Source organism: Bubalus kerabau, chromosome 5 (genome assembly GCF_029407905.1).
Source record: "Bubalus kerabau isolate K-KA32 ecotype Philippines breed swamp buffalo chromosome 5, PCC_UOA_SB_1v2, whole genome shotgun sequence".
NCBI classification, from domain to species: Eukaryota; Metazoa; Chordata; class Mammalia; order Artiodactyla; family Bovidae; genus Bubalus; species Bubalus kerabau.
In genome coordinates, this window is record NC_073628.1 from 13,381,129 (window position 1) to 13,394,550 (window position 13,422).

Here is a 13,422-nt window from a genome sequence, read left to right on the forward strand (position 1 = left end):
TATCAGCTAAAAAACCTGAAGAGCAAGCCTTCAAAAAATACAATTGTTTCCAAGAAATTAACAGTGTCTGTAAACAGTGCCATGAATAATTGTTAAAAATTGAGAATATCCAGCATCCAAAGGGTAAAAATTGTCATATCCAGAAGGATGGTATGGGGAGGGAGGAGGGATGAGGGTTCAGGATGGGGAACACATGTATACCTGTGGCGGATTCATTTTGATATTTGGCAAGACTGATACAATATTGTAAAGTTTAAAAATAAAACAAAGTTAAAAAAAAATATCCAACTTAAAATTTCCATATAAATTGTGAAAATATTTGGCCCACATCAATCAAAATATTGTAAAGTAATTATTCTCTAATTAAGATAAATAAATAAATTTAAGAAGAAAAAAAATCTCCAATATGTAAAGAAGCAATAAAATATCCAAAATGAGGGAAAAATCAATTAGTAAAAACACAGTTAAAATATACATTACATAATTAGCAGGGAAGGACATTAAAATGCTTCCTGGAATAATAATCTTTAGTGTCATGAAGCTGAAGAATATTGAGTATGTTAAATAGAGACACAGAATATAGGAATGAAAAGACTGTGGGAAACAATTAATTGTGCATCACAGAGATTTGAAACAACTTTAAGAATACTGAAATATATGTAAATGGAATTCCACAGGAAGTGAAAGACGGAGAATAGAGAAAAGAACTTCATTATTACTGGCTGAAAATTTTCCAGATATGATGAAAGCTTTAAACTTATTAACACAGAAGTTCAATTAATTCAAGGACAAGAAATAGGACAACTATTCAAAGGTGCATGATAATTAATTGTTTAAATCAATCAACCAAAGAAATGTAACCGGAAAGAAAAACAGACACAATAGAACAAAAATGGGAAAGACAGCAGATTAGGCATGTGAAACAATGTTAGACAGAGGACACTGGCAGCACACCTTAAAATGCTGAGAGAAATATAATTGACTTAGAATTCTATACCCAAGAAAAATACATATCAAAAACAAGATAAAAAACTTTCTCAGATGTAAAACAACTATGAGACTGCATCACCACCAACAACCAATGTAACAGGAAATGTTTTTTACCAGGTCTCAAACGTGAGATTTCCATAATTCTAGCAATCTCAGTCCTTCAAAAGACCTTTATAAGGACAAACAAATATTAAAGTAGAAATAGTCATTGTATTTCTACCCACTTTGAGAAAGTATTGCTAACTCCTCAGTTCTGGATCTTGCAATGCTGGTGGACTAGATGGAGAAGTGATGTGAACAGAAGTAAGGAAGGTGAGACAGGTAGGTCAGAATGTGAGGAAACAAAGACAAGGTATTTAGAAGCTGAAGAATTGAGAGAGATTTGGGACCTGAGTTGGAAAAGCAGTTTTCAAACCAAACTGGGCCATATGATGTGTATAATCCTCACTTCAGTCCTTAGAAGATCTCTAATGACCAGTCTGCCTCTTTTTTTCTGGAGCACAGTTCAGGTCCATCTAGCTGTTTCTCATTGCTGTTCCTTTCTCATGGCTTCCACACTGTGCCCAGCCGTTCAGCCTAATCCATTCAGAAAAGGATTGTTCTTTTAGGCAGGTGATGCAGGCTGCCTACAAAATGATCTATTCTCTGCTTCTCTTTCAAAACTGAAAATAGTTTGTTATATAGCCATGAGCCCAGTAGCTACAGGACTGACCTTCCTACCCACCCATGCTCTTAGTCATGACTGGTGACTTAGAAATGCAAGCAGATCTGTAAGAGGGATTTCTTGGAAGACTGCTTTCAAGGAGCTGATTTTAGCTGAGAGATGGAACTCTTCCCTTCCCTACTTTCTTCCTAACTGTTGTCTGGATTTTAGTTGTGATGGCTGGATCTCCTGCAGTTGTATTGGACAATCATGTAACCTAGGAGATGGATACTACCTAAGCTCTGGCTGGCCCACCTCCAGCTTTGTTTCAGTGGGAGAGAAAAATCAAGTTTATCTTGATAAAGTTATAGTTGTTTTAGATTTTTGCAAAGTGCATCCAAACTTAGTCCTGATACTACTATGTGTTTGATATAATATAGCCTTATTATTTTGTTGGGTTTAGTGAATATATTTATGTTTTACATTTCTCTATTTTTTTATTTTATAAATTGAGTCATCAACCATTATACCTAAATTGTATAAATGCAAAATTATGATTATAAGCATGCTTTCTTTTAGATTTTGAATTTTTATACTTTCTTATCTTCTTTCCTTTCTTGTTTTATCCATATTGGTACAGCCTGGATCATGTCCTCTCTGTTAACCTCATCCATATCCATATCTGCAGGCCAAAACAGACCAAGAGCTCTGTGGGGAGAATGAAACAAGAATGAATATAAGGATATGAATGAAGGGTGGTGGCCCTTGTTACTCATCATGAATGTTCTGAAGTAGGATCACTTTCCCCTGCCCTTCTGTGTGCCCACAACCGCCAAGTTTTCCATGAACATGGAAGATACTTTGGCCAGTGGAATTTGAGTAGAGGTGATATGTCACTTCCAAATTGAAGTATTATTTTCTGTTCCACTAGCTGGAATGCAGATGTAATGACAGCACCTGGAGCGGCCATGTTAGACCAGAAGTAAGTAGCACAGGTGGAAGATATGACAAGAAAGAAGTGGGCCCTCATCTCGGTGGAGAGACCTGCACTAACATTATATGAAAGAGAGTTGAAATTGTATTATATTTAAGATAATGTTATTTAGGGTTTGATTACAGTCGTTGAACCTGTAACCGAACACTCATAACAGAATAACTGATCTTTGTGTTAGCCTTGTCTTGACATTAGGGTCTGAATGAGACAGTATCTACTGATGTATACTTAGAAGTGAGTCAAGTGACAGCCCTTCCCTCTGGAAGCTTTGCTCTAGTGTGGGATTCAGAAACTCAAGCAAGAACAAAGCCACATGCAGGAGAGATTCATGATCCTGTAGGAACCCTTGGGAGGGGAACCTCAATCAGTCCTGATCTCAGGAGGTTGCTTAAAGCAGGGACAATCCTCTATCAGTCTCCTCATAAACAGGCCATGGTGCCAAGTTTCATGTAAAAGTGATTTATTTCAAATTCCTTCCAGAGGGTTTTCCCTTCTGATCCAGTGCTTAAGATATATTTTTGAGACCTGGTTTGGAAAGATTGCTAATACCCCAGGGAAACTAATCCAGTGGGCCAAAACTACTGTGCCTGAGTGCCCTAGAGACTGATCTACATCAGGAGAAGCACAGGATTGAAAAGCCAGTGCACTGCAATTACAGAGTAGCCACTGCTTGCTGCAAATAGAGAAGTCCTGAGCAGCAATAAAGACCTAGTGCAGCCAAAATTAAAAAAATAAATAAATAAAAATTCTTGCAGAGAAACCAGTGAGGTCTCAGGGTAAGCAGGACATGAAAAAGGATGAAACCAGTCTGGATCTGATATCATTCAAGTCATGGAGAGGGAAGCAAGAGCCTGTTTTCACAGGGAACTTGGGATATAAGTTGTGCCTCAAACATGTCCCAACCTAAGGCTAGGGAGCTGGGATTTCACTCTCCCACTAGCGCCTCCATCTCATCCTTCAGCTAACAGCCAGCTGGTGTCTCCAAGCCCTTGCATTAGATTCTGCAAAGACAAATTAAAGGTGACACTAGAAGCAAAAGACACCAAAGCTCAGGAAAATATAACCTCAGAAAACGTCTAGATTTCTGCATCTGTTCTGGCATATCTAGAATCATATCTGAAATCCTGAGAGTCTAAATAAATCCATGGGTCTCTACATGTAAACATTTAAAAAAATCAGCTTTTAATCTATATAGTAGTATAGTTGGTTTATAGCATCATATTAATATTAGCTGTATGAGAAATTAATCAACTTTTAATCTGTATAGTAGTATAGTTGATTTACAGCATCATATTAATATTTGTTGTATGAGAAATTAATTCCCTTATACATAGACATGTATCCTTTCTTTCCTAGATTCTTTTCCCATACAGGATATTACAGACTATTGACCACAATTCCTGTGCAATACAGGAGGTCTTTGTTGATTATCTATTAAATAAAGTAGTATACATATATTAATCTCAAACTCTCAAGTTATCCCTCTCGCACCTTTCCAAATTGGTAACTATAATTATTGTTTTGATGGAGGGAAGTGTCTAGGCACTATTTGGTTCAGGGTCTGTGCTTGTGAGAGTGCAGTGGCGAGGGAAAGCAAGCTTGAGACAGACTGATTTGAGATGATGGTAAGTGTTGATAAGGACCTGGCCATGCAAAAAGCTGGGAGAAAAACATTCTAGATGTGGGAAGTAGCCCTGCTAAGGACCAATGTAACCAAGTTTAATGAATGGCTACCTTTCCACCGCCAATCTTCCTTCCATGCTTGGAACTTGGCCTACAGGTCAACCATCATGACCTCATCCCACGCTTCGTTGTGAGTTAGCATTAATGAGCCATGACAGCCTTCCCAAGAAGGGAGAACCTGGGGCTATCACAAGGCTGAATATGCTCTGGACTCAGGGATGTGTACACAAACTGGTTATCACCAGGAGCATCAGGTTCCAGGGGCACCAACAATGCCTCTGACTATCTCCATGCACTTGTTCTCAGAAGTAAAAATGACAAGGAACTGATAGAGCAAAGAAACAAATAATGCCTCTTGTTTCATCTTGCCCCATGTGATTCTCATGACACTTTGACCACACTGCTCTCTGCCCAAAAACTCTTTCCTCTTTTGCTTCCTCAAAGGTGGCTTGTTTATTAAGCAAAGTCCCTAAAAAACATAAGGGTGATTGTAATTTTCTCAAGGCTTTTGAATCTCCAGGTCTATTTGGAGCACCAAAGAGAGAACATATTCCCCTGCATCCAGGCTAGTCTCAGAACTCAGCCAGGGGTTTCTTGAGGAAACATAAGACACTTATCTTATTGTCAGAAGTCTGAGAAGAGAATACTTCTCACTCTGAATGGAGGTTCATGTTATCCAGTCACCCAAAGGTCTGTGTTGTCTGAATGAGGATTGGGAGCTCTGGCGATTCTGAGTTGGGAGTGAGTCAGTCACCACATGCACAATGGCCTCCTAGGGTCACTACAGCTGGGGCTCCCCCACTGTGCCTAGACCCCAGAAGAAATAGCATGAAGTATTGCTTTCCTGCTGCTAAAAGAAGGCAGGTCTGCTGATAAAATCAGAACCAGACTTGAGGGCCAAAGGGAAAGGAATTTCCATTCTGGTGCCTGCAGATATCTGAGAGCTGCCCAGCAGTGGATGCAACGGAGTTTTCTCTCATCTTTCCCTTCCTGGAAGTCTCCTAGTCTGAGAACCAGAGTTCCTGGGTCCCAAGTCTTCACTAAGGTACCTGTAGCTTTAGAGTGAGTAATACAACCCAGTGTTCAGTTTCCCATCTCTTGGATGAGGGAGACTGGACTTGCTCCAGAACACTTGTCCCAGACTGATGCTCAGTGCCAATCAATGGACAAGTGGCTCAGAGGTGGGTGTTGCTGAGAATGCTGAGGTTGCCTCTGGTGGGCAGGGGGCTGTAACTGTCTGGTGATTTTCATGGGTCCTGGGCTCAGGACTGGGAGTGGTAGGCCACTTGGCACACAGATGCTGTGACACCGTGGACCTTAGAGGCCTTGCCCACTGGAACTTACCATCATTTTGGTTCTGTGAGATGAGATCAGGTACTTAAAAATCAGAAGTTACCCATGGGGATGTTTGTAGATTCCTCAGCAGAAACCCAAATTAGGCTGATGAATCATCTCTACTAAACAACTCGGGGAACTAGATATGCCATGACTCTTAGACAAATTTTGTAGTATTTTAAATACTATTTAAAGTAGGTCATCTTTTGGATGACCTGCCATTTGCTCTCTGGCTTGGGATGATACCCACAATTAGAGTGGAAGCAAAAGGCTCTGGGGGAAGTGGTCCCTCTCCCTGTGACTCAGTAGGAGTGAGTACAGCTCTCTCCATTCCACATCTGGAGCAGGAATTCCAGCAGGAAGGACGTGACCTCCAAGTTTAACCGGAAGACTCAGGTAGGTGTAGCCCTCAGGTAGGCACTATTCTTTTCCCAGTGCTTCTTCCTTCCCTCCTGCGTCCTGTGAAAGCTGCCCACCTCCTGGTTCCTGGCTTCTGAATTCCTCCTCCCTTCTCTTGCAAATATCCATGCAGTCCCACTTGTGGCTTCCTCTCTACCCAGGCCCAATCCCTCACATGCAGATGGCACTAAAGAAGGGAAAACCAAGGACGAGTCTGCCCAGTTCATTCTTTCTAAAAATGTCCGCATTCCTTCTGCTCCCAGACCCTGTTCTGAATCACAAACCTCTCCAGCTAGTTGACTCAACTTAGCAGGGTAATGGAGATGCAGATGGCAGGGTGGCGGTGGTAAGGTTGTTGGGTGTGGGGGATGGCTTTCAGATGACAGATGAGTTGGAGTAAGGAGCATGTGGTCCTCTAACCACTCATTCATTGGGGACCTGCCTGAATCTGCTATCTTGGACTCCTCAGGGTATCTCTAAGACAGAAATTTCAAAATGGACTTTCTATAAACTTCTTACTACAAAACGATTTCAAACATAACAAATATAATAAAGAATAGTGTCATAAACACTATATTTTATTATTTTGGCATAAATAAGTACAAAACTAACCTCTTAGTCCCACTGGTTGTCATTGACTGGAGACTATGCAACATCAAGGTGGTGGCCAATTGAGTTCCTGGTGAAGACATTCTTGACTTGCATCAGTCTTTCTCTTCTTGCTATCTTCTCACATGTGGTGGTTGAAGGGAAGGAGGAAGAGGGAGAATAAGAAAGAAAAAAGGGAGAGGCTAATCCCATCATGAGGGACCACTATCAAAAACCCATGACAACCTGGGTACCTCCCAAATGCCCTACTTCCTAATACCATCACATTGGGAGTCAAGAGTGGACACAATTGAATTCATAGCAGCTATGCAGATCTGTTTTTAAATCAAGACAGACACTCATTTCATTCTCTCTTTTACTTCTTATTCATTTTTCAGAAAGTATTGTAGGGACTAAATGAATAATTGACACAATGTACATAATTAGTATTTGGGGTAAAATAATGGGATGTTGAAAAAATGTACTTTGTTCCCAATAAAATTAACATCTAATATCCAGTCCATGTACAAATTTCCCTGATTCTCAAAAAGCAGTTTTCACAGTTTATTGAAGGAATGTAGTCATATGTTGCACTTGGTTTTTCTCCTTTAAGATGAAATAACTGTTCCTCTCCAAATTTTAATGTCAATCATTAGTTCAGTAACTGGGCGGTAGCAGGGTGGTTTGTCTTACAGAATGTCCCACTATTGGGTTAGAGCAGAGTCCACAATACCAGCACAGTGGGTCAGGACCAGTACCAGTCCTTGGTATATTAGGAACCAGACCTCCACAGAAGGAGGTGAGCTGAAGGCCAGTGAGTGAGGCTTCATCTGTATTATAGCCACTCCCCATCACTCTCTCATCACCCCCAGAATCGACAGTCTAGCTTGTTTTCCTGGAACTGTTTGTAGTTACATAACCTATGCTTAATAGAAACAAAATAGCATAAATATTGATGATTATTTTCCTTTATCAGTGCTCAGAATGGTGAGTTGGTGCCCTAGCAACCTATCACAGTGTCAAATAAGATGTTGCCTATTAACATTTGGACACATTTGGCCAGCTTTGCCAACAAAGGTCCGTATAGTCAAGGCTATGGTTTTTCCTGTGGTCATGTATGGATGTGAGAGCTGGACTGTGAAGAAAGCTGAGTGCCAAAGAATTGATGCTTTTGAACTGTGGTGTTGGAGAAGGCTCTTGAGAGTCCCTTGGACTGCAAGGAGATCCAATCAGTCCATTCTGAAGGAGATCAGCCCTGGGATTTCTTTGGAGGGAATGATGCTGAAGCTGAAACTCCAGTACTTTGGCCACCTCATGCGAAGAGTTAACTCATTGGAAAAGACTCTGATGCTGGGAGGGATTGGGGGCAGGAGGAGAAGGGGACGACAGAGGATGAGATGGCTGGATGGCATCACTGACTCGATGGACTTGAGTCTGAGTGAACTCCAGGAGTTGGTGATGGACATGGAGGCCTGGCGTGCTGTAATTCATGGGGTCGCAAAGAGTCGGACACGACTAGCAACTGAACTGAACTGGCCAGGTTAAAATTAAATATTAGAAAACTAAGATCATGGGATCCAGCCCCATCCTTCATGGTAAACAGAAGGACAAAAGGTGGAAACAGTGACAGATTTCTTCATATTAGCTTCTAAAACCACTGTGGATGGTGCCTGAAGCCATGAAATCATAGGACGTTTGCTTCTTGGCAGGAAAGGTATGAGAAACATAAACTGTGTTGAGAAGCAGAAACATCATTCTGTCCAACACATTGGTAGATTTTTGGCCTTTTCATTTGAATTCTTAAACTTTCTGTCCAGTCCCCATTGGGCTTCGAAGTGCCTTAGTTTTCTGGTCCTTCACGATTCCCAAGATTATTTTGTGCATTTCTTTAAACAGTCCTGAAATCAGCCATCTCTTTAAGAATCCATGCATTGTCTGATGGGAAATGTATTTAGAATTTACATGTTAGACCTCAGAAGAGGCACGGTTATCAAGTTGTCATTGCTTGTAGGCTTTACATTGGTCAGAATAGGAAGTACACATGCTCCTTAAAAAATAAAATAAAAAGGATATTTGGCAAAACTAATACAGTTATGTAAAGTTTAAAAATAAAATAAAATTTAAAAAAAGAAACAAAAAAATATATATATATAAATGAACCATAAAAAAATAAATAAATAATAAAAAGGAATATAATTATTTCATACAAACTTATGCTTTCAGTTCAAGATTTAAGACAGCAGGGTTTGAATTAAACTTCTTTCTGTTACCTGTGAACCTCTTTTTCTAGCCACTGAAAGGCTTACTTCAGAACATTAGTTTTAATTATTGTCTCTCTTTTACCTGTTAACATGCATATAAGTCTGTCACAATAACAGAAGTTATGAGGAACAATAAGTTGTTGAATATAGTTTTAGATTGCTTTCCTGTTTTTCTTCCGATTTTCTTTGGTTTTGTTTAAGTCATAATTCTGAATTTTAAAGCTACTTAAGTAATGTGTTGCTATGGGCAGCTAGTCACCAACTTGGTGCAATTAGATTTATCAGTCTCTTTGTTCTCAATTTTTTCATTTCAGTTGGATCCTTTCAGTCGTGTCCTGTCTTTGCAATGCCATGGACTGCAGCATGCCAGGCTTCCCTATCCATTACCAACTCTAGGAGCTTACTCAAGCTCATGTCCATCGACTTGGTGATGCCATCCAACCATCTCATTCTGTCTTCCCCTTCTCTTCCTGCCTTCAATCTTTCCTAACATCAGGGTCTTTTTCAATGTGTCAGTTCTTCCCATCAGGTGGGCAAATAATTGGAGCCTCAGCTTCAGCATCAGTCCTTCCAGTGAATATTCAGGACTGATTTTTTTTTTTTTTTTTTTTTTTTTTTTAGGATGGACTGCTTTGATCTCCTTGTAGTCCAAGGGAATCTCAAGAGTCTTCTCCAACACCATAGTTCAAAGGGCATATATGTGTGTCATTTGTCAGTGACATCATATTCCCCCTGTTGGGATTTAAGCACCAGAACTGAATTTAAACAACATGCAAAAATTAGGATTAAGTCACAGTGCCCCATCTAAACACACCTGGCAAAAGGAGATGCTCCTGTTGTATTCAAGGGACAGGCATGGATAGATCTCATGAAGGAATAGGCCCTGGAGGGTTGAATGAGTCATTGAACACGATTGTCTTTAGTTTGGCTGCCACTGTAGTTTTGTCTTCTTTGAATGGGAAGACATTTCAAACTTATTTTTTTGTATGTTTGGTTTGGCAGACAAAATTTTTCATAACATAGACCCTATGGGGAAATTATATCAGAAATATATCCATTTATCTTCATCAGTTAAATTTTGTTGGTTTGTGTGTCCCTGATGATCTTTCTTTATAAACAGAAAGGAAACACACATGTTCAGTATGCATTCAGTCTCTTTTTAAATCAACTGACATGAATTAAATTCCTCTCACTCCCCACTGCACTATTGGCTCAGAACCTATTTGATAAACCAGTATGTTATACTCAGTTATTGTTCCTCTAATCTATGTAAATGAAACTATTTGTATGGTGATCTGCCCTTCTTCAAGATTCAAGTTAATCATGTTATGGCCCAAGATAAACCATTTGGTGCCAAGATTATCCTAAAATGCATCTTATGGGTGAGGGGCCTGGTGTAATTCTGAGTTTTGAGACATTTCTTTCTTTCATTAACAGACTGCTAGTACTATATAACATCCAGCTGAAGACTAGCAGGGGGGTACTCTTTCTGCCCCCTTCTGATGCCTATGTCAGAAGCTTTCTCTATCTCCTTTATACTTTAATAAAACTTTATCACACAAAAGCTCTGAGTGATTAAGCCTCATCTCTGGCCCTGGATTGAATTCTTCTCCTACGGGGGCCAAGAATCCCCGCGTGAAGACTCAACAACAACATTTCAATCTCTGTGGAGAGACCTGCACTAACATTATATGACAGAGAATTGAAATTGTATTGTATTTAAGACAATGTTATTTAGGTTTTGATTACAGTCGTTGAACCTGTAACCTAACACTCATAATAAAATAACTGATCTTTGTGTTAGCCTTGTCTTGACATTAGGGTCTGAATGAGACAATATCTACTGACGTATACTTACAAGTGAGTCAAGTGACAGCCTTGCCCTCTGGAAGCTTTACTCTAGTATGGGATTCAGAAACTGAAGCAAGAACAAAGCCACATGCAGGAGAGATTCATGATCCTGTAGGAACCCTTGGGAGGGGAACCTCAATCAGTCCTGATATCAGGAGGTTGCCTGAAGCAGGGACAATCCTCTTTCAGTCTCCTCATAAATAGGCCATGGTGCCAAGTTTCATGTAAAAGTGATTTATTTCAAATTCCTTCCAGAGGGTTTTCTCTTTTGATCCAGTGCTTAAGACATGCGTTTGAGACCTGGTTTGGGAAGATTTCAAATGCTCCAGGGCAACTAAGCTGGTGGGCCACAACGACTGAGCCTGAGTGCCCTAAAGCCTATGATCTACATCAAAGAAGCACAGGATTGAAAAGCCAGTGCACTGCAATTACAGAGTAGCCACTGCTAGCTGCAAATAGAGAAGTCCTGAGCAGCAATGAAGACATGCTGCTGCCGCGAAGTCACTTCAGTCTGACTCTGTGAGTCCCCATAGATGGCAGTCCACCAGGCTTCCCGTCCCTGGGATTCTCCAGGCAAGAACAATGGAGTGGTTTGCCATTTCCTTCTCCAATGCATGAAAGTGAAAAGTGAAAGTGAAGTCGCTCAGTCGTGTCTGATCCTCAGCGACCCCATGCACTTCAGCCTTCCAGGCTCCTCCGTTCATGGGAGTTTCCAGGCAAGAGTACTGGATTAGGGTGCCATTGTCTTCTCTGCAATGAAGACCTAGTGCTGGCAAAAGAAAAAAAAAAAAAAAAAAAGATTCTCCCAGAGAAATCAGTGAGGTCTCAGGGGAAGCAGGACATGAAAAAGGATGAAACCAGTCTGGGTCTGATATCATGCAAGTCATGGAGAGGGAAGCTACAGCCTGGTTTCACAGGGAACTTGGCATATAAGTTGTGCCTCAAACATGTCCCAACCCAAGGCTAGGGAGCTGGGATTTCACTCTCCCACTAGTGCTTCCCTGTCATCCTTCAACTAACACCCAGCTGGTGTCTCCAAGCCCTTGTATTAGATCCTCCAAAGACAAATCAAAGGTGACACTAGAAGCAAAAGACACCACAATCAGGAAAATGCAACCTCAGATAATGTCTAGATTTCTGCAACCAGTCTGCCATCTCCAACATCATATCTGAAATCCTGTGAGTCTAAAGAACTCCATGGGTCTCTACATGTAAGCATTTTTTTTAATTCAGGTTTTAATTTATATAGGAGTGTAGTTGATTTGCAGCATTGTATTAATATTAGTTGTATGGGAAATTAATTTCCCTATACATACACATGTATCCATTGTTTCTTAGATTCTTTTCCCATACAGTATATTACAAACTATTGAGCAGAATTCTTGTGCTGTACAGTTGATTATCTATTAAATAAAGTAGTATACATATATTAATCTCAAACTCTCAATTTATCCCTCTCACACCTTTCCACATTTGTAACTATAATTATTGTTTTGATGGAGGGAAGTGTCTAGGCAAATTTTGGATCAGGCTCTGTGCTTGTGAGAGTGGAGTGGCCAGGGAAAGCAAGCCTGAGAGAGACTCATTTGAGATGATGCTGAGTGTGGAGAAGGACCTGGCTATGTAAAAATCTGGGAGAAAAACATTCTAGATAAGGGAAGTCGGCTGTGCTAAGGACCAAGGTAAACAAGTTTAATAAATGGCTACCCTTCCACTGCCAGTCTTCCTTCCATGCTTGGAACTTGACCCACAGGCCAACCACCATGACCTCATCCCATGCTTAAATTGTGAGTTAGCAGCAATGAGCCATGTCAGCCTTCCCAAGAAGGGAGAACCTGGGGTTATCACGAGGCTTAATATGCTTGGAATCAGGGACTTGACCACAAACTGGTTATCACCAGGAGCATCAGGTGCCAGGGGCACCAGCAATGCTCTATCTCCATGTACTTGTATTCAGAAATAGAAACACCAAGGAACTGATAGAGCAAAGAAACAAGCAATGACTCTTGTTTCATCTTGCCCCGTGTGATTCCCACGGCCCTTTGACCACCCTGCTCTCTGCCCAAAACTCTTTCCTCTTTTGCTTCTTCAAAGGTGGCTTGTGAATTACTTCAGCAGCTGACTGTAAAGCCTGGTGGCTGGAACTCTAATCACAGTCAGCTGGGACCCAGAAATGTTCAGCCTTGTCCTGTGTTTCTGTCCTTTTTCTCCAACCAGATTCATAAAGCAAAGTCCCTACAAGATATAAGGGTGATTGAAATTCTCTCAAGGCCTTTGAATCTCCAAGGCCTATTTGGAGCATCAGAGTGGGAACACATCTCCTGCGTCCAGGCTAGTCTCAGACCCCGACCTCATTCAGCCAGTGGTTCCCTGAGGAAACATAAGGCACATATCTAAGTTGCCAGAAGGCTGAGTTGAGAATTGTTCTTGCTGTGAATGCAGGTTCATGTTACCCAGTCACCCAAAGGTCTGTGTTGTCTGAATGAGGATTGGAAGCTCTGGGGATATGAGTTGGGAGTGAGTCAGTCACCACCTGCATGATGGCCTCCTAGGGTCACTACAGCTGGGGCTCTCCCACTGTGCCTGGAACCCAGAAGAAACAGCCCTGAATATTGCATTCCTGCTGTACATGGAGGCAGGTATGCTCATAAAAGTCAGAACCAGACTTGAGGGGCAAC

The 13,422-nt window shown here is 41.0% G+C and overlaps 1 long non-coding RNA gene across 1 annotated transcript; it reads right to left on the reverse strand.

Annotated features, from left to right (window-relative positions):
- Positions 1-1,598: 1,598 nt before the first annotated feature.
- On the reverse strand, positions 1,599-6,789 carry LOC129653646 (uncharacterized). The gene is made up of 3 exons (XR_008715183.1): positions 6,657-6,789; positions 6,329-6,520; positions 1,599-2,341 (listed from the first exon to the last, which is right to left on the reverse strand). It is a non-coding gene; the product is annotated as an uncharacterized LOC129653646 (long non-coding RNA).
- Positions 6,790-13,422: the final 6,633 nt, after the last annotated feature.